Source organism: Citrus sinensis, chromosome 5 (genome assembly GCF_022201045.2).
Source record: "Citrus sinensis cultivar Valencia sweet orange chromosome 5, DVS_A1.0, whole genome shotgun sequence".
NCBI lineage: Eukaryota > Viridiplantae > Streptophyta > Magnoliopsida > Sapindales > Rutaceae > Citrus > Citrus sinensis.
This window is the reverse complement of record NC_068560.1, coordinates 10,078,793-10,099,012: the sequence shown is the minus strand read 5'-3', so window position 1 is coordinate 10,099,012 and position 20,220 is coordinate 10,078,793. Positions and strand designations below refer to the sequence as shown.

General features: G+C 53.2%; 2 long non-coding RNA genes and 1 other non-coding gene across 5 annotated transcripts; 1 reads left to right on the top strand and 2 right to left on the bottom strand.

Annotated features, from left to right (window-relative positions):
* Positions 1 to 1,318: 1,318 nt before the first annotated feature.
* Positions 1,319 to 1,425, bottom strand: LOC112496755 (small nucleolar RNA R71). The gene has a single exon (XR_003063271.2). It is a non-coding gene; the product is annotated as a small nucleolar RNA R71 (small nucleolar RNA).
* An 884-nt stretch (positions 1,426 to 2,309) lies between these two features.
* Positions 2,310 to 10,412, top strand: LOC127902645 (uncharacterized). 2 transcript variants are annotated; one of them, XR_008055076.1, is made up of 3 exons: positions 2,310 to 2,400; positions 4,609 to 4,717; positions 10,301 to 10,412. It is a non-coding gene; the product is annotated as an uncharacterized LOC127902645 (long non-coding RNA). The 2 variants fall into 2 exon arrangements; XR_008055077.1 differs by lacking the exon at positions 10,301 to 10,412 and adding an exon at positions 8,924 to 9,012.
* Positions 2,587 to 19,124, bottom strand: LOC127902644 (uncharacterized). 2 transcript variants are annotated; one of them, XR_008055074.1, is made up of 3 exons: positions 19,031 to 19,124; positions 7,185 to 7,343; positions 2,587 to 2,700 (listed from the first exon to the last, which is right to left on the bottom strand). It is a non-coding gene; the product is annotated as an uncharacterized LOC127902644 (long non-coding RNA). The 2 variants fall into 2 exon arrangements; XR_008055075.1 differs by lacking the exon at positions 19,031 to 19,124 and adding an exon at positions 18,407 to 18,514.
* Between the last annotated feature and the right edge of the window lie 1,096 nt (positions 19,125 to 20,220).

Below are 20,220 nucleotides of genomic sequence, written 5' to 3'. Positions count from 1 at the left end.
TCTGTCTTAGTGGAACATATTATAGCAAACTTGGTCTTGGATTGAGTTTAACTTGAGTCGAAAAAAGGACATGCTTAATCTTAGATTAGTGATGAACTAGATATGGTGATTCACCTTATAAGGTAAAGAGAACTTAAATGTGTAATGTTATATCCTATATTGATATAGCAACTGGTCATTGTTAAGTTGCATAAAGATATAAGACATCCAACATGGTACTGCTGAGGATAAAGATGGTTTCTGCCCAGTGCTGTAGTAGATGCTGCAGCAACTGAACTTAAAATGAATAAATAGTCAACACCATCAAGATAGTTTAATCACTCAACTACTCCATTCTTATTGATTTAACCCTTGTGTTTAACGTGGAAATTTTATTCATTCTATATTCAATGATTGCAATTTCATTTTCCTTAAGTATTTAGTTAGGTTGGTTGCATTGATTTAATTTAGGACATAGATTGCATTGCTGAATTGCTGTAAGAATTCTAATAGCATTAATCCCTGTGGAGACGATCTTGAATATTAATCATTTTATTACTTCCTGTGTGCACTTGCACATTGACACTAATAGCATTTGAATTTATAGCAATAAGTTTTTGGTGCCGTTGCCGAGGATTGATTGTTTATTTTTGAATTGTGAAATCAATTTTGACGGTGCTAATCTTTGGTTTATTTTTGAATTGTTTCTTCGTTAACAGATCACTCTTGCATGGGAAAATACAAACTTGTTGAATTTCAATTTGATTGAGGGATGGAAAGGACTGCAATGAGATTGAGAAGAGAGTAAAGAAATTCAAAAACTGCTATAGTAATGAATGACTTGCAAAACTTAGGAAACTTGGACCTTTACGGACCAATACAACTTGTCAATGTTTAAGAAAGTTAGAATGGGCAAATTAATTAGAGACCATCAGGGAATAACAATATTATCTATATGGCAGATGATAGAAACAGAACCATTAGAGATTATGCTGTGTTGGCCCCTCAAGTTATACATCCTGGCATAGTCAGACCTGAGGTGGAATTTGCCAATTTTGAACTCAAACCGGCAATGTTTCAGATGCTGCAAACAGTGGGGCAATTTAATGGATTGCCATCAGAATATCCTCATCTCCACCTTAAGTTGTTTTTGAAGATGAGTGATGCTTTTAAAATTGTTAGAGCATCACATGATACATTGAGACTAAGACTTTTTCCTTACTCCTTAAAAGATGGTGTAAGTGCATGGTTGAACTCTCTACCACCAGACTCCATCACAACATGGAATAACTTGGCTGATAAGTTTATGATGAATAACTCCCCACCAACGAAAAATGCAAAGTTGTGGAATGAAATTGCTTTTTTTCATCAACTACAAGATGAAAGCTTGTATGAGGCTTGAGAAAGATTTAAGGAGTTGCTCAAGAGGTGCCCTCATCATGGCATTCCTTGCTGCAAATATGTTAGAAACCTTCATAATGGGTTAAACCCAAGCACTAGATTAATGGTCAATGCTTTAGCAAATGGGGCTTTATTATCTAAATCTTACAATAAAGGCTATGAAAATTTGGAGAGAATTGCTAATAACAACTATCAGTAACCATCAACTAGACAAATTGCAGCAAGAGGAGCAACAGGGATACACAATGTGGATGCATTTACAACATTATCAGCCCAAGTAACATCGTTAACCAATATGGTGAAATCTATGACCACTGCTCCAGCAATAGTCAATCAAGTTGTTGAGATTTCCTGTCATGACCCAACCCAGATCTGGCAAGATATTGTCCGCTTTGGGCCTTAACAAGGCCCGCACGGATTTGTTCTTGGGGCGCCCATACACCCCAAAATGCGTCTTGCCAATTAAGGTGTGGATCACCCCTTATAAACCCAGCATCTCTCTCGTGCTTTGCCGATGTGGGATTCGCCAAGGGTGTTACATACACCCCCCCCTTGGGGACTCAGCGTTCTCGCTGAGGTTTGCCCCACCATCGCTCAAGAGGCCACGCGGAGCCGCTCTGATACCACAATGTCATGACCCAACCCAGACCTCACAAGATATTGTCCGCTTTGGGCCTTAACAAGGCCCGCACGGCTATATTCTTGGGGCGCCCATACACCCCAAAACGCGTCTTGCCAATTAAGGTGCGGATCACCCCTTATAAACCCAGCATCTCTCCCGTGCTTTGCCGATGTGGGATTAGCCTAGGGTGTTACATTTAACCCCCCTTGGAGACTCAGCGTCCTCGCTGAGGTTTACCCCACCATCGCTCAAGAGGACACGCGGAGCCGCTCTGATACAACAATGTCATGACCCAACCCAGACCTGACAAGATATTGTCCGCTTTGGGCCTTAACAAGGCCCGCACGGATTTGTTCTTGGGGCGCCCATACACCCCAAAACGCGTCTTGCCAATTAAGGTGTGGATCACCCCTTATAAACCCAGCATCTCTCTCGTGCTTTGCCGATGTGGGATTCGCCTAGGGTGTTACATACACCCCCCCCCTTGGGGACTCAGCGTTCTCGCTGAGGTTTGCCCCACCATCGCTCAAGAGGACACGCGGAGCCGCTCTGATACAACAATGTCATGACCCAACCCAGACCAGGCAAGATATTGTCCGCTTTGGGCCTTAACAAGGCCCGCACGGATTTGTTCTTGGGGCGCCCATACACCCCAAAACGCGTCTTGCCAATTAAGGTGTGGATCACCCCTTATAAACCTAGCATCTCTCTCGTGCTTTGCCGATGTGAGATTCGCCTAGGGTGTTGCATACACCCCCCCTTGGGGACTCAGCGTCCTCGCTGAGGTTTGCCCCACCATTGCTCAAGAGGACACGCAGAGCTGCTCTAATACCACAATGTCATGACCCAACCCAGACCTGGCAAGATATTGTCCCCTATGGGCCTTAACAAGGGCTGCACGGATTTGTTCTTGGGGCGCCCATACACCCCAAACGCGTCTTGCCAATTAAGCTGTGGATCACCCCTTATAAACCCAGCATCTCTCCCGTGCTTTGCCGATGTGGGATTCGCTTAGGGTGTTACATACACCCCCCCTTGGGGACTCAGCGTCCTCGCTGAGGTTTGCCCCATCATCGCTCAAGAGGACACGCGGAGCCACTCTGATACCACAATGTCATGACCCAACTCAGACCTGGCAAGATATTGTCCGCTATGGGCCTTAACAAGGCACGCACGGATTTGTTCTTGGGGCGTCCATACACCCCAAAACGCGTCTTGCCAATTAAGCTGTGGATCACCCCTCATAAACCCAGCATCTCTCCCGTGCTTTGCCGATGTGGGATTCGCCTAGGGTGTTACGTACACCCCCCCTTGGGGACTCAGCGTCCTCGCTGAGGTTTGCCCCACCATCGCTCAAGAGGACACGCGGATCCGCTCTGATTCCACAATGTCATGACCCAACCCAGACCTGGCAAGATATTGTCCGCTTTGGGCCTTAACAAGGCCCGCACAGATTTGTTCTTGGGGCGACCATACACCCCAAAACGCGTCTTGCCAATTAAGGTGTGGATCACCCGTTATAAACCCAGCATCTCTCCCGTGCTTTGCCTATGTGGGATTATCTTAGGGTGTTACATACACCCCCCCTTGGGGACTCAGCGTCCTCGCTGAGGTTTGCCCCACCATCGCTCAAGAGGACACGCGGAGCCGCTCTGATACCACAATGTCATGACCCAACCCAGACCTGGCAAGATATTGTCCGCTTTGGGCCTTAACAAGGCCCGCACGGATTTGTTCTTGGGGCGCCCATACACCCCAAAACGCGTCTTGCCAATTAAGGCGTGGATCACCCCTTATAAACCCAACATCTCTCCCGTGCTTTGCCGATTTGGGATTCGCCTAGGGTGTTACATACACCCGCCCTTGGGGACTCAGCGTCCTCGCTGAGGTTTGCCCCACCATCGCTCAAGAGAACACGCGGAGCCGCTCTGATACCAAAATTTCATGACCCAACCCAGACCTGGCAAGATATTGTCCGCTTTGGGCCTTAACAACGGCCACACAGATTTGTTCTTGGTGCGCCCATACACCCCAAAACGCGTCTTGCCAATTAAGGTGTGGATCACCCCTTATAAACCCAGCATCTCTCCCGTGCTTTGCCGATGTGGGATTAGCCTAGGGTGTTACATTTAACCCCCCTTGGAGACTCAGCGTCCTCGCTGAGGTTTGCCCCACCATCGCTCAAGAGGACACGCGGAGCCGCCCTGATACCACATGTCATGACCCAACCCAGACCTGGCAAGATATTGTCCGCTTTGGGCCTTAACAAGGCCCGCACGGATTTGTTCTTAGGGCGTCCATACACCCCAAAACTCGTCTTGCCAATTAAGGTGCGGATCACCCCTTATAAACCCAGCATCTCTCCCGTGCTTTGCCGATTTGGGATTCGCCTAGGGTGTTACATACACCCGCCCTTGGGGACTCAGCGTCCTCGCTGAGGTTTGCCCCACCATCGCTCAAGAGAACACGCGGAGCCGCTCGGATACCACAATTTCATGACCCAACCCAGACCTGGCAAGATATTGTCCGCTTTGGGCCTTAACAAGGGCCGCACGGATTTGTTCTTGGGGCGCCCATACACCCAAAAACGCGTCTTGCAAATTAAGGTGTGGATCACCCCTTATAAACCCAGCATCTCTCCCGTGCTTTGCCGATGTGGGATTCGCCTAGGGTGTTACATACACCCCCCCTTGGGGACTCAGCGTCCTCGCTGAGGTTTGCCCCACCATCGCTTGAGAGGACACGCGGAGCCGCTCTGATACCACAATGTCATGACCCAACCCAGACCTGGCAAGATGTTGTCCGCTTTGAGCCTTAACAAGGCCCGCACGGATTTGTTCTTGAAGCGCCCATACACCCCAAAACGCGTCTTGCCAATTAAGGTGTGGATCACCCCTTATAAACCCAGCATCTCTCTCGTGCTTTGCCGATGTGAGATTCGCCTAGGGTGTTACATACACCCCCCCTTGGGGACTCAGCGTCCTCGCTGAGGTTTGCCCCACCATTGCTCAAGAGGACACGCAGAGCTGCTCTAATACGACAATGTCAAGACCCAACCCAGACCTGGCAAGATATTGTCCCCTATGGGCCTTAACAAGGGCCGCACGGATTTGTTCTTGGGGCGCCCATACACCCCCAAACGCGTCTTGCCAATTAAGCTGTGGATCACCCCTTATAAACCCAGCATCTCTCTCGTGCTTTGCCGATGTGGGATTCGCCTAGGATGTTACATACACCCGCCCTTGGGGACTCAGCGTCCTCGCTGAACTTTGCCCCACCATCGCTCAAGAGAACACGCGGAGCCGCTCTGATACCACAATTTCATGACCCAACCCAGACCTGGCAAGATATTGTCCGCTATGGGCCTTAACAAGGCCCGCACGGATTTGTTCTTAGGGCGTCCATACACCCCAAAACTCGTCTTGCCAATTAAGGTGCGGATCACCCCTTATAAACCCAGCATCTCTCCCGTGCTTTGCCGATGTGGGATTAGCCTAGGGTGTTACATTTAACCCCCCTTGGAGACTCAGCGTCCTCGCTGAGGTTTGCCCCACCATCGCTCAAGAGGACACGCGGAGCCGCCCTGATACCACATGTCATGACCCAACCCAGACCTGGCAAGATATTGTCCGCTTTGGGCCTTAACAAGGCCCGCACAGATTTGTTCTTGGGGCGCCCATACACCCCAAAACGCGTTTTGCCAATTAAGGTGTGGATCACCCCTTATAAACCCAGCATCTCTACCGTACTTTGCCGATGTGGGATTCGCTTAGGGTGTTACATACACCCCCCCTTGGGGACTCAGCGTCCTCGCTGAGGTTTGCCCCACCATCGCTCAAGAGGACACGCGGAGCCGCTCTGATAGCACAATTTCATGACCCAACCCAGACCTGGCAAGATATTGTCTGCTTTGGGCCTTAACAAGCCCCCCATGGATTTATTCTTGGGGCGCCCATACATCCCAAAACGCGTTTTGCCAATTAAGGTGTGGATCACCCCTTATAAACCCAGCATCTCCCCCGTGCTTTGCCGATGTGGGATTCGCTTAGGGTGTTACATACACCCCCCCTTGGGACTCAGCGTCCTCGCTGAGGTTTTCCCCACCATCGCTCAAGAGGACACACAGATCCGCTCTGATACCACAATGTCATGACCCAACCCAGACCAGGCAAGATATTGTCCGCTTTGGGCCACAACAAGGCCTGCACGGATTTATTCTTGGGGCGCCCATAAACCCCAAAAGGCGTCTTCTCAATTAAGGTTTGGATCACCCCTTATAAACCCAGCATCTCTCCCGTGCTTTGCCGATGTGGGATTCGCTTATGGTGTTACATACACCCCCACTTGGGACTCAGCGTCCTCGCTGAGATTAGCCCCACCATCGCTCAAGAGGACACGCGGATCCGCTCTGATACCACAATGTCATGACCCAACCCAGACCAGGCAAGATATTGTCCGCTTTGGGCCAGAACAAGGCCTGCACGGATTTGTTCTTGGGGCGCCCATACACCCCAAAACGTGTCTTGCCAATGCTTTGGGACTTAACAAGTCCCGCACGGATTTGTTCTTGGGGCGCCCATACACCACAAAACGCGTCTTGCCAATTAAGGTGTGGATCACCCCTTATAAACCCAGCATTTCTCCCGTGCTTTGCCGATGTGGGATTCGCCTAGGGTGTTACATACACCCCCCCTTGGGGACTCAGCGTCCTCGCTGAGGTTTGCCCCACCATCACTCAAGAGGACACGCGGAGCCGCTCTGATACCACAATGTCATGACCCAACCCAGACCTGGCAAGATATTGTCCGCTATGGGCCTTAACAAGGCCCGCACGAATTTGTTCTTGGGGTGTCCATACACCCCAAAACGCGTCTTGCCAATTAAGCTGTGGATCACCCCTCATAAACCCAGCATCTCTCCCGTGCTTAGCCGATGTGGGATTCGCCTAGGGTGTTACCTACACCCCCCCTTGGGACTCAGCGTCCTCGTTGAGGTTTGCCCCACCATCGCTTAAGAGGACACGCGGATCCGCTCTGATACCACAATGTCATGACCCAACCCAGACCTGGCAAGATATTGTCCGCTTTGGGCCTTAACAAGGCCCGCACAGATTTGTTCTTGGGCCGCCCATACACCCCAAAACGCGTCTTGCCAATTAAGGTGTGGATCACCCCTCATAAACCCAGCATCTCTCCCGTGCTTTGCCGATGTGGGATTCGCCTAGGGTGTTACATACACCCCCCCTTGGGGACTCAGCGTCCTCGCTGAGGTTTGCCCCACCATCGCTCAAGAGGACACGCGGAGCCGCTCTGATACCACAATGTCATGACCCAACCCAGACCTGGCAAGATATTGTCCGCTATGGCCCTTAACAAGGCCCGCACGGATTTGTTCTTGGGGCGCCCATACACCCCAAAACGCGTCTTGCCAATTAAGCTGTGGATCACCCCTCATAAACCCAGCATCTCTCCCGTGCTTTGCCGATGCGGGATTCGCCTAGGGTGTTACATACACCCCCCCTTGGGACTCAGCGTCCTCGTTGAGGTTTGCCCAACCATCGCTTAAGAGGACACGCGGATCCGCTCTGATACCACAATGTCATGACCCAACCCAGACCTGGCAAGATATTGTCCGCTTTGGGCCTTAACAAGGCCCGCCCAGATTTTTTCTTGGGGCGCCCATACACCCCAAAACGCGTCTTGCCAATTAAGGTGTGGATCACCCCTTATAAACCCAGCATTTCTCCCGTGCTTTGCCGATGTGGGATTCGCCTAGGGTGTTACATACACCCCCCCTTGGGGACTCAGCGTCCTCGCTGAGGTTTGCCCCACCATCGCTCAAGAGGACACGCGGAGCCGCTCTGATACCACAATGGCATGACCCAACCCAGACCTGGCAAGATATTGTCCGCTATGGGCCTTAACAAGGCCCGCAAGGATTTGTTCTTGGGGTGTCCATACACCCCAAAACGCGTCTTGCCAATTAAGCTGTGGATCACCCCTCATAAACCCAGCATCTCTCCCGTGCTTTGCCGATGTGGGATTCGCCTGGGGTGTTACATACACCCCCCCTTGGGACTCAGCGTCCTCGTTGAGGTTTGCCCCACCATCGCTTAAGAGGACACGCGGATCCGCTCTGATACCACAATGTCATGACCCAACCCAGACCTGGCAAGATATTGTCCGCTTTGGGCCTTAACAAGTCCCGCACGGATTTGTTCTTGGGGCGCCCATACACCCCAAAACGCGTCTTGCCAATTAAGGTGTGGATCACCCCTTATAAACCCAGCATTTCTCCCGTGCTTTGCCGATGTGGGATTCGCCTAGGGTGTTACATACACCCCCCCTTGGGGACTCAGCGTCCTCGCTGAGGTTTGCCCCACCATCGCTCAAGAGGACACGCGGAGCCGCTCTGATACCACAATGTCATGACCCAACCCAGACCTGGCAAGATATTGTCCGCTATGGGCCTTAACAAGGCCCGCATGGATTTTTTCTTGGGGTGCCCATACACCCCAAAACGCGTCTTGCCAATTAAGCTGTGGATCACCCCTCATAAACCCAGCATCTCTCCCGTGCTTTGCCGATGTGGGATTCGCCTAGGGTGTTACATACACCCCCCCTTGGGACTCAGCGTCCTCGTTGAGGTTTGCCCAACCATCGCTTAAGAGGACACGCGGATCCGCTCTGATACCACAATGTCATGACCCAACCCAGACCTGGCAAGATATTGTCCGCTTTGGGCCTTAACAAGACCCGCACAGATTTTTTCTTGGGGCGCCCATACACCCCAAAACGCGTCTTGCCAATTAAAGTGTGGATCACCCCTTATAAACTCAGCATTTCTCCCGTGCTTTGCCGATGTGGGATTCGCCTAGGGTGTTACATACACCCCCCTTGGGGATTCAGCGTCCTCGCTGAGGTTTGCCCCACCATCGCTCAAGAGGACACGCGGAGCCGCTCTGATACCACAATGTCATGACCCAACCCAGACCTGGCAAGATATTGTCCGCTATGGGCCTTAACAAGGCCCGCACGGATTTGTTCTTGGGGCGCCCATACACCCCAAAACGCGTCTTGCCAATTAAGCTGTGGATCACCCCTCATAAACCCAGCATCTCTCCCGTGCTTTGCCGATGCGGGATTCGCCTAGGGTGTTACATACACCCCCCCTTGGGACTCAGCGTCCTCGTTGAGGTTTGCCCAACCATCGCTTAAGAGGACACGCGGATCCGCTCTGATACCACAATGTCATGACCCAACCCAGACCTGGCAAGATATTGTCCGCTTTGGGCCTTAACAAGGCCCGCACAGATTTTTTCTTGGGGCGCCCATACACCCCAAAACGCGTCTTGCCAATTAAGGTGTGGATCACCCCTTATAAACCCAGCATTTCTCCCGTGCTTTGCCGATGTGGGATTCGCCTACGGTGTTACATACACCCCCCCTTGGGGACTCAGCGTCCTCGCTGAGGTTTGCCCCACCATCGCTCAAGAGGACACGCGGAGCCGCTCTGATACCACAATGTCATGACCCAACCCAGACCTGGCAAGATATTGTCCGCTATGGGCCTTAACAAGGCCCGCACGGATTTGTTCTTGGGGCGCCCATACACCCCAAAACGCGTCTTGCCAATTAAGCTGTGGATCACCCCTCATAAACCCAGCATCTCTCCCGTGCTTTGCCGATGCGGGATTCGCCTAGGGTGTTACATACACCCCCCCTTGGGACTCAGCGTCCTCGTTGAGGTTTGCCCAACCATCGCTTAAGAGGACACGCGGATCCGCTCTGATACCACAATGTCATGACCCAACCCAGACCTGGCAAGATATTGTCCGCTTTGGGCCTTAACAAGGCCCGCACAGATTTTTTCTTGGTGCGCCCATACACCCCAAAACGCGTCTTGCCAATTAAGGTGTGGATCACCCCTTATAAACCCAGCATCTCTCCCGTGCTTTGCCGATGTGGGATTATCTTAGGGTGTTACATACACCCCCCCTTGGAGACTCAGCGTCCTCGCTGAGGTTTGCCCCACCATCGCTCAAGAGGACACGCGGAGCCGCTCTGATACCACAATGTTATGACCCAACCCAGACCTGGCAAGATATTGTCCGCTTTGGGCCTTAACAAGGTCCGCACGGATTTGTTCTTGGGGCGCCCATACACCCCAAAACGCGTCTTGCCAATTAAGCTGTGGATCACCCCTTATAAACCAAGCATCTCTCCCGTGCTTTGCCGATGTGGGATTCGCTTAGGGTGTTACATACACCCCCCCTTGGGACTCAGCGTCCTCGCTGAGGTTTGCCCCACCATCGCTCAAGAGGACACGCGGAGCCGCTCTGATACCACAATGTCATGACCCAACCCAGACCTGGCAAGATATTGTCCGCTTTGGGCCTTAACAAGGCCCGCACAGATTTGTTCTTGGGGCGCTCATACACCCCAAAACACGTCTTGCCAATTAATGTGTGGATCACCCCTTATAAACCCAGCATCTCTCCCGTGCTTTGACGATGTGGGATTCGCTTAGGGTGTTACAAACACCCCCCTTGGGGACTCCGCGTCCTCACTGAGGTTTGCCCCACCATCGCTCAAGAGGACACGCGGAGCCGCTCTGATTCCACATTGTCATGACCCAACCCAGACCTGGCAAGATATTGTCCGCTATGGGCCTTAACAAGGCCTGCACAGATTTGTTCTTGGGGCGCTCATACACCCCAAAACGCGTCTTGCCAATTAAGCTGTGGATCACCCCTTATAAACCCAGCATCTCTCTCGTGCTTTGCCGATGTGGGATTCGCCTAGGGTGTTACATACACCCCCTTTGGGGACTCAGCGTCCTCGCTGAGGTTTGCCCCACCATCGCTCAAGAGAACACGCGGAGCCGCTCTGATACCACAATGTCATGACCCAACCCAGACCTGGCAAGATATTGTCCGCTTTGGGCCTTAACAAGGCCCGTACGGATTTGTTCTTGGGGCGCCCATACACCCCAAAACGCGTCTTGCCAATTAAGGTGTGGATCACCCCTTATAAACCCAGCATCTCTCCTGTGCTTTGCCGATGTGGGATTCGCTTAGGGTGTTACATACACCCCCCCTTGGGGACTCAGCGTCCTCGCTGAGGTTTGCCCCACCATCGCTCAAGAGGACACACGGAGCCGCTCTGATACCACAATGTCATGACCCAACCCAGACCAGGCAAGATATTGTCCGCTTTGGGCCATAACAAGGCCTGCACGGATTTGTTCTTGGGGCACCCATACACCTCAAAATGCGTCTTGCCAATGCTTTGGGCCTTAACAAGGCCCGCACGGATTTGTTCTTGGGGCGCCCATACACCCCAAAACGCGTCTTGCCAATTAAGGTGTGGATCACCCCTTATAAACCCAGCATTTCTCCCGTGCTTTGCCGATGTGGGATTCGCCTAGGGTGTTACATACACCCCCCCTTGGGGACTCCGCGTCCTCGCTGAGGTTTGCCCCACCATCGCTCAAGAGGACACGCGGAGCCGCTCTGATACCACATTGTCATGACCCAACCCAGACCTGGCAAGATATTGTCCGCTATGGGCCTTAACAAGGCCCGCACGGATTTGTTCTTGGGGCGTTCACACACCCCAAAACGCGTCTTGCCAATTAAGCTGTGGATCACCCCTTATAAGCCCAGCATTTCTCCCGTGCTTTGCCGATGTGGGATTCGCCTAGGGTGTTACATACACCCCCCCTTGGGGACTCAGCGTCCTCGCTGAGGTTTGCCCAACCATCGCTCAAGAGGACACGCGGAGCCGCTCTGATACCACAATGTCATGACCCAACCCAGACCAGGCAAGATATTGTCCGCTTTGGGCCATAACAAGGCCTGCACGGATTTGTTCTTGGGGCGCCCATACACCCCAAAACGCGTCTTGCCAATGCTTTGGGCCTTAACAAGGCCCGCACGGATTTGTTCTTGGGGCGCCCATACACCCCAAAACGCGTCTTGCCAATTAAGGTGTGGATCACCCCTTATAAACCCAGCATCTCTCCCGTGCTTTGCCGATGTGGGATTCGCTTCGGGTGTTACATACACCCCCCCTTGAGGACTCAGCGTCCTAGCTGAGGTTTGCCCCACCATCGCTCAAGAGGACACGCGGAGCCGCTCTAATACCACAATGTCATGACCCAACCCAGACCTGGCAAGATATTGTCCGCTTTGGGCCTTAACAAGGCCCGCACGGATTTGTTCTTGGGGCGCCCGTACACCCCAAAACGCGTCTTGCCAATGCTTTGGGCCTTAACAAGGCCCGCACGGATTTGTTCTTGGGGCGCCCATACACCCCAAAACGCGTCTTGCCAATTAAAGTGTGGATCACCCCTTATAAACCCAGCATCTCTCCCGTGCTTTGCCGATGTGGGATTTGCCTAGGGTGTTGCATACACCCGCCCTTGGGGACTCAGCGTACTCGCTGAGGTTTGCCCCACCATCGCTCAAGAGAACACGCGGAGCCGCTCTGATACCACAATTTCATGACCTAACCCAGACCTGACAAGATATTGTCCGCTTTGGGCCTTAACAAGGCCCGCACGGATTTGTTCTTGGGGCGCCCATACACCCCAAAACGCGTCTTGTCAATTAAGGTTTGGATCACCCCTTATAAACCCAGCATCTCTCCCGTGCTTTGCCGATGTGGGATTCGCCTAGGGTGTTGCATACACCCGCCCTTGGGGACTCAGCGTCCTCGCTGAGGTTTGCCCCACCATCGCTCAAGAGGACACGCGGAGCCGCTCTGATACCACAATGTCATGACCCAACCCAGACCTGACAAGATATTGTCCGCTATGGGCCTTAACAAGGCCCGCACGGATTTGTTCTTGGGGCGCCCATACACCCCAAAACGCGTCTTGCCAATTAAGCTGTGGATCACCCCTCATAAACCCAGCATCTCTCCCGTGCTTTGCCGATGCGGGATTCGCCTAGGGTGTTACATACACCCCCCCTGGGGACTCAGCGTCCTCGTTGAGGTTTGCCCAACCATCGCTTAAGAGGACACGCGGATCCGCTCTGATACCACAATGTCATGACCCAACCCAGACCTGGCAAGATATTGTCCGCTTTGGGCCTTAACAAGGCCCGCACAGATTTGTTCTTGGGGCGCCCATACACCCCAAAACGCGTCTTGCCAATTAAGGTGTGGATCACCCCTTATAAACCCAGCATTTCTCCCGTGCTTTGCCGATGTGGGATTCCCCTACGGTGTTACATACACCCCCCCTTGGGGACTCAGCGTCCTCGCTGAGGTTTGCCCCACCATCGCTCAAGAGGACACGCGGAGCCGCTCTGATACCACAATGTCATGACCCAACCCAGACCTGGCAAGATATTGTCCGCTATGGGCCTTAACAAGGCCCGCACAGATTTGTTCTTGGGGCGCCATACACCCCAAAACGCGTCTTGCCAATTAAGCTGTGGATCACCCCTCATAAACCCAGCATCTCTCCCGTGCTTTGCCGATGCGGGATTCGCCTAGGGTGTTACATACACCCCCCCTTGGGACACAGCGTCCTCGTTGTGGTTTGCCCAACCATCGCTTAAGAGGACACGCGGATCCGCTCTGATACCACAATGTCATGAACCAACCCAGACCTGGCAAGATATTGTCCGCTATGGGCCTTAACAAGGCCCGCACGGATTTGTTCTTGGGGCGCCCATACACCCCAAAACGCGTCTTGCCAATTAAGCTGTGGATCACCCCTCATAAACCCAGCATCTCTCCCGTGCTTTGCCGATGCGGGATTCGCCTAGGGTGTTACATACACCCCCCCTGGGGACTCAGCGTCCTCGTTGAGGTTTGCCCAACCATCGCTTAAGAGGACACGCGGATCCGCTCTGATACCACAATGTCATGACCCAACCCAGACCTGGCAAGATATTGTCCGCTTTGGGCCTTAACAAGGCCCGCACGGATTTGTTCTTGGGGCGTTCACACACCCCAAAACGCGTCTTGCCAATTAAGCTGTGGATCACCCCTTATAAGCCCAGCATTTCTCCCGTGCTTTGCCGATGTGGGATTCGCCTAGGGTGTTACATACACCCCCCCTTGGGGACTCAGCGTCCTCGCTGAGGTTTGCCCAACCATCGCTCAAGAGGACACGCGGAGCCGCTCTGATACCACAATGTCATGACCCAACCCAGACCAGGCAAGATATTGTCCGCTTTGGGCCATAACAAGGCCTGCACGGATTTGTTCTTGGGGCGCCCATACACCCCAAAACGCGTCTTGCCAATGCTTTGGGCCTTAACAAGGCCCGCACGGATTTGTTCTTGGGGCGCCCATACACCCCAAAACGCGTCTTGCCAATTAAGGTGTGGATCACCCCTTATAAACCCAGCATCTCTCCCGTGCTTTGCCGATGTGGGATTCGCTTCGGGTGTTACATACACCCCCCCTTGAGGACTCAGCGTCCTAGCTGAGGTTTGCCCCACCATCGCTCAAGAGGACATGCGGAGCCGCTCTAATACCACAATGTCATGACCCAACCCAGACCTGGCAAGATATTGTCCGCTTTGGGCCTTAACAAGGCCCGCACGGATTTGTTCTTGGGGCGCCCGTACACCCCAAAACGCGTCTTGCCAATGCTTTGGGCCTTAACAAGGCCCGCACGGATTTGTTCTTGGGGCGCCCATACACCCCAAAACGCGTCTTGCCAATTAAAGTGTGGATCACCCCTTATAAACCCAGCATCTCTCCCGTGCTTTGCCGATGTGGGATTTGCCTAGGGTGTTGCACACACCCGCCCTTGGGGACTCAGCGTACTCGCTGAGGTTTGCCCCACCATCGCTCAAGAGAACACGCGGAGCCGCTCTGATACCACAATTTCATGACCTAACCCAGACCTGACAAGATATTGTCCGCTTTGGGCCTTAACAAGGCCCGCACGGATTTGTTCTTGGGGCGCCCATACACCCCAAAACGCGTCTTGTCAATTAAGGTTTGGATCACCCCTTGTAAACCCAGCATCTCTCCCGTGCTTTGCCGATGTGGGATTCGCCTAGGGTGTTGCATACACCCGCCCTTGGGGACTCAGCGTCCTCGCTGAGGTTTGCCCCACCATCGCTCAAGAGGACACGCGGAGCCGCTCTGATACCACAATATCATGACCCAACCCAGACCTGGCAAGATATTGTCCGCTATGGGCCTTAACAAGGCCCGCACGGATTTGTTCTTGGGGCGCCCATACACCCCAAAACGCGTCTTGCCAATTAAGCTGTGGATCACCCCTCATAAACCCAGCATCTCTCCCGTGCTTTGCCGATGCGGGATTCGCCTAGGGTGTTACATACACCCCCCCTGGGGACTCAGCGTCCTCGTTGAGGTTTGCCCAACCATCGCTTAAGAGGACACGCGGATCCGCTCTGATACCACAATGTCATGACCCAACCCAGACCTGGCAAGATATTGTCCGCTTTGGGCCTTAACAAGGCCCGCACAGATTTTTTCTTGGGGCGCCCATACACCCCAAAACGCGTCTTGCCAATTAAGGTGTGGATCACCCCTTATAAACCCAGCATTTCTCCCGTGCTTTGCCGATGTGGGATTCCCCTACGGTGTTACATACACCCCCCCTTGGGGACTCAGCGTCCTCGCTGAGGTTTGCCCCACCATCGCTCAAGAGGAAACGCGGAGTCGCTCTGATACCACAATGTCATGACCCAACCCAGACCTGGCAAGATATTGTCCGCTATGGGCCTTAACAAGGCCCGCACGGATTTGTTCTTGGGGCGCCATACACCCCAAAACGCGTCTTGCCAATTAAGCTGTGGATCACCCCTCATAAACCCAGCATCTCTCCCGTGCTTTGCCGATGCGGGATTCGCCTAGGGTGTTACATACACCCCCCCTTGGGACACAGCGTCCTCGTTGAGGTTTGCCCAACCATCGCTTAAGAGGACACGCGGATCCGCTCTGATACCACAATGTCATGACCCAACCCAGACCTGGCAAGATATTGTCCGCTTTGGGCCTTAACAAGGCCCGCACAGATTTTTTCTTGGTGCGCCCATACACCCCAAAACGCGTCTTGCCAATTAAGGTGTGGATCACCCCTTATAAACCCAGCATCTCTCCCGTGCTTTGCCGATGTGGGATTATCTTAGGGTGTTACATACACCCCCCCTTGGAGACTCAGCGTCCTCGCTGAGGTTTGCCCCACCATCGCTCAAGAGGACACGCGGAGCCGCTCTGATACCACAATGTTATGACCCAACCCAGACCTGGCAAGATATTGTCCGCTTTGGGCCTTAACAAGGTCCGCACGGATTTGTTCTTGGGGCGCCCATACACCCCAAAACGCGTCTTGCCAATTAAGCTGTGGATCACCCCTTATAAACCCAGCATCTCTCCCGTGCTTTGCCGATGTGGGATTCGCTTAGGGTGTTACATACACCCCCCCTTGGGACTCAGCGTCCTCGCTGAGGTTTGCCCCACCATCGCTCAAGAGGACACGCAGAGCCGCTCTGATACCACAATATCATGACCCAACCCAGACCTGGCAAGATATTGTCCGCTTTGGGCCTTAACAAGGCCCGCACAGATTTGTTCTTGGGGCGCCCATACACCCCAAAACGCGTCTTGCCAATTAAGGTGTGGATCACCCCTTATAAACCCAGCATCTCTCCTGTGCTTTGCCGATGTGGGATTCGCTTAGGGTGTTACATACACCCCCCCTTGGGGACTCAGCGTCCTCGCTGAGGTTTGCCCCACCGTCGCTCAAGAGGACACACGGAGCCGCTCTGATACCACAATGTCATGACCCAACCCAGACCAGGCAAGATATTTTCCGCTTTGGGCCATAACAAGGCCTGCACGGATTTGTTCTTGGGGCACCCATACACCCCAAAATGCGTCTTGCCAATGCTTTGGGCCTTAACAAGGCCCGCACGGATTTGTTCTTCGGGCGCTCATACACCCCAAAACGCATCTTGCCAATTAAGGTGTGGATCACCCCTTATAAACCCAGCATTTCTCCCGTGCTTTGCCGATGTGGGATTCGCCTAGGGTGTTACATACACCCCCCCTTGGGGACTCCGCGTCCTCGCTGAGGTTTGCCCCACCATCGCTCAAGAGGACACGCGGAGCCGCTCTGATACCACATTGTCATGACCCAACCCAGACCTGGCAAGATATTGTCCGCTATGGGCCTTAACAAGGCCCGCACGGATTTGTTCTTGGGGCGTTCACACACCCCAAAACGCGTCTTGCCAATTAAGCTGTGGATCACCCCTTATAAGCCCAGCATTTCTCCCGTGCTTTGCCGATGTGGGATTCGCCTAGGGTGTTACATACACCCCCCCTTGGGGACTCAGCGTCCTCGCTGAGGTTTGCCCAACCATCGCTCAAGAGGACACGCGGAGCCGCTCTGATACCACAATGTCATGACCCAACCCAGACCAGGCAAGATATTGTCCGCTTTGGGACATAACAAGGCCTGCACGGATTTGTTCTTGGGGCGCCCATACACCCCAAAACGCGTCTTGCCAATGCTTTGGGCCTTAACAAGGCCCGCACGGATTTGTTCTTCGGGCGCTCATACACCCCAAAACGCGTCTTGCCAATTAAGGTGTGGATCACCCCTTATAAACCCAGCATCTCTCCCGTGCTTTGCCGATGTGGGATTCGCTTCGGGTGTTACATACACCCCCCCTTGAGGACTCAGCGTCCTCGCTGAGGTTTGCCCCACCATCGCTCAAGAGGACACGCGGAGCCGCTCTAATACCACAATGTCATGACCCAACCCAGACCTGGCAAGATATTATCCGCTTTGGGCCTTAACAAGGCCCGCACGGATTTGTTCTTGGGGCGCCCGTACACCCCAAAACGCGTCTTGCCAATGCTTTGGGCCTTAACAAGGCCCGCACGGATTTGTTCTTGGGGCGCCCATACACCCCAAAACGCGTCTTGCCAATTAAAGTGTGGATCACCCCTTATAAACCCAGCATCTCTCCCGTGCTTTGCCGATGTGGGATTTGCCTAGGGTGTTGCATACACCCGCCCTTGGGGACTCAGCGTACTCGCTGAGGTTTGCCCCACCATCGCTCAAGAGAACACGCGGAGCCGCTCTGATACCACAATTTCATGACCTAACCCAGACCTGACAAGATATTGTCCGCTTTGGGCCTTAACAAGGCCCGCACGGATTTGTTCTTGGGGCGCCCATACACCCCAAAACGCGTCTTGTCAATTAAGGTTTGGATCACCCCTTATAAACCCAGCATCTCTCCCGTGCTTTGCTGATGTGGGATTCGCCTAGGGTGTTGCATACACCCGCCCTTGGGGACTCAGCGTCCTCGCTGAGGTTTGCCCCACCATCGCTAAAGAGAACACGCGGAGCCGCTCTGATACCACAATTTCATGACCCAACCCAGACCTGGCAAGATATTGTCCGCTTTGGGCCTTAACAAGGCCCGCACGGATTTGTTCTTGGGGCGCCCATACACCCCAAAACGCGTCTTGTCAATTAAGGTGTGGATCACCCCTTATAAACCTAGCATCTCTCCCGTGCTTTGCCGATGTGGGATTCGCTTAGGGTGTTACATACACCCCCCTTGGGGACCCAGCGTCCTCGCTGAGGTTTGCCCCACCATCGCTCAAGAGTACACGCGGAGCCGCTCTGATACCACAATGTCATGACCCAACCCAGACCTGACAAGATATTGTCCGCTTTGGGCCTTAACAAGGCCTGCACGGATTTGTTCTTGGGGCGCCCATACACCCCAAAACGCGTCTTGCGAATGCTTTGGGCCTTAACAAGGCCCGCACGGATTTGTTCTTGGGGCGCCCATACACCCCAAAACGCGTCTTGCCAATTAAGGTGTTGATCACCCCTTATAAACCCAGCATTTCTCCCGTGCTTTGCCGATGTGGGATTCGCTTAGGGTGTTACATTCACCCCCCTTGGGGACTCCGCGTCCTCGCTGAGGTTTGCCCCACCATCGCTCAAGAGGACACGCGGACCCGCTCTGATTCCACATTGTCATGACCCAACCCAGACCTGGCAAGATATTGTCCGCTTTGGGCCTTAACAAGGCCCGCACGGATTTGTTCTTGGGGCGCCCATACACCCCAAAACGCGTCTTGCCAATTAAAGTGTGGATCACCCCTTATAAACCCAGCATCTCTCCCGTGCTTTGCCGATGTGGGATTCGCCTAAGGTGTTGCATACACCCGCCCTTGGGGACTCAGCGTCCTCGCTGAGGTTTGCCCCACCATCGCTCAAGAGAACACGCGGAGCCGCTCTGATACCACAATTTCATGACCCAACCCAGACTTGGCAAGATATTGTCCCCTTTGGGCCTTAACAAGGCCCGCACGGATTTGTTCTTGGGGCGCCCATACACCCCAAAACGCGTCTTGTCAATTAAGGTGTGGATCACCCCTTATAAACCTAGCATCTCTCCCGTGCTTTGCCGATGTGGGATTCGCTTAGGGTGTTACATACACCCCCCTTGGGGACTCAGCGTCCTCGCTGAGGTTTGCCCCACCATCGCTCAAGAGGACACGCGGAGCCGCTCTGATACCACAATGTCATGACCCAACCCAGACCTGACAAGATATTGTCCGCTTTGGACCTTAACAAGGCCTGCACGGATTTGTTCTTGGGGTGCCCATACACCCCAAAACGCGTCTTGCGAATGCTTTGGGCCTTAACAAGGTCCGCACGGATTTGTTCTTGGGGCGCCCATACACCCCAAAACGCGTCTTGCCAATTAAGGTGTTGATCACCCCTTATAAACCCAGCATTTCTCCCGTGTTTTGCCGATGTGGGATTCGCCTAGGGTGTTACATACACCCCCCCTTGGGGACTCAGCGTCCTCGCTGAGGTTTGCCCCACCATCGCTCAAGAGGACACGCGGAGCCGCTCTGATACCACAATGTCATGACCCAACCCAGACCTGGCAAGATATTGTCCGCTTTGGGCCTTAACAAGGCTAGTACGGATTTGTTCTTGGGGCGCCCATACACTCCAAAACGCGTCTTGCGAATTAAGGTGTGGATCACCCGTTATAAACCCAGCATCTCTCCCGTGCTTTGCCGATGTGGGATTCGCCTAGGGTGTTACATTTCCTGTGTACTGTGGAGAGGGGCATTGTTGCGTAAATTTTACTGAACTCGCAAGTGCACAAATTTATTGTAGAATAGATTAGTGGTGACGAGTATCAATCCCACGAGGAGGTGGATTTT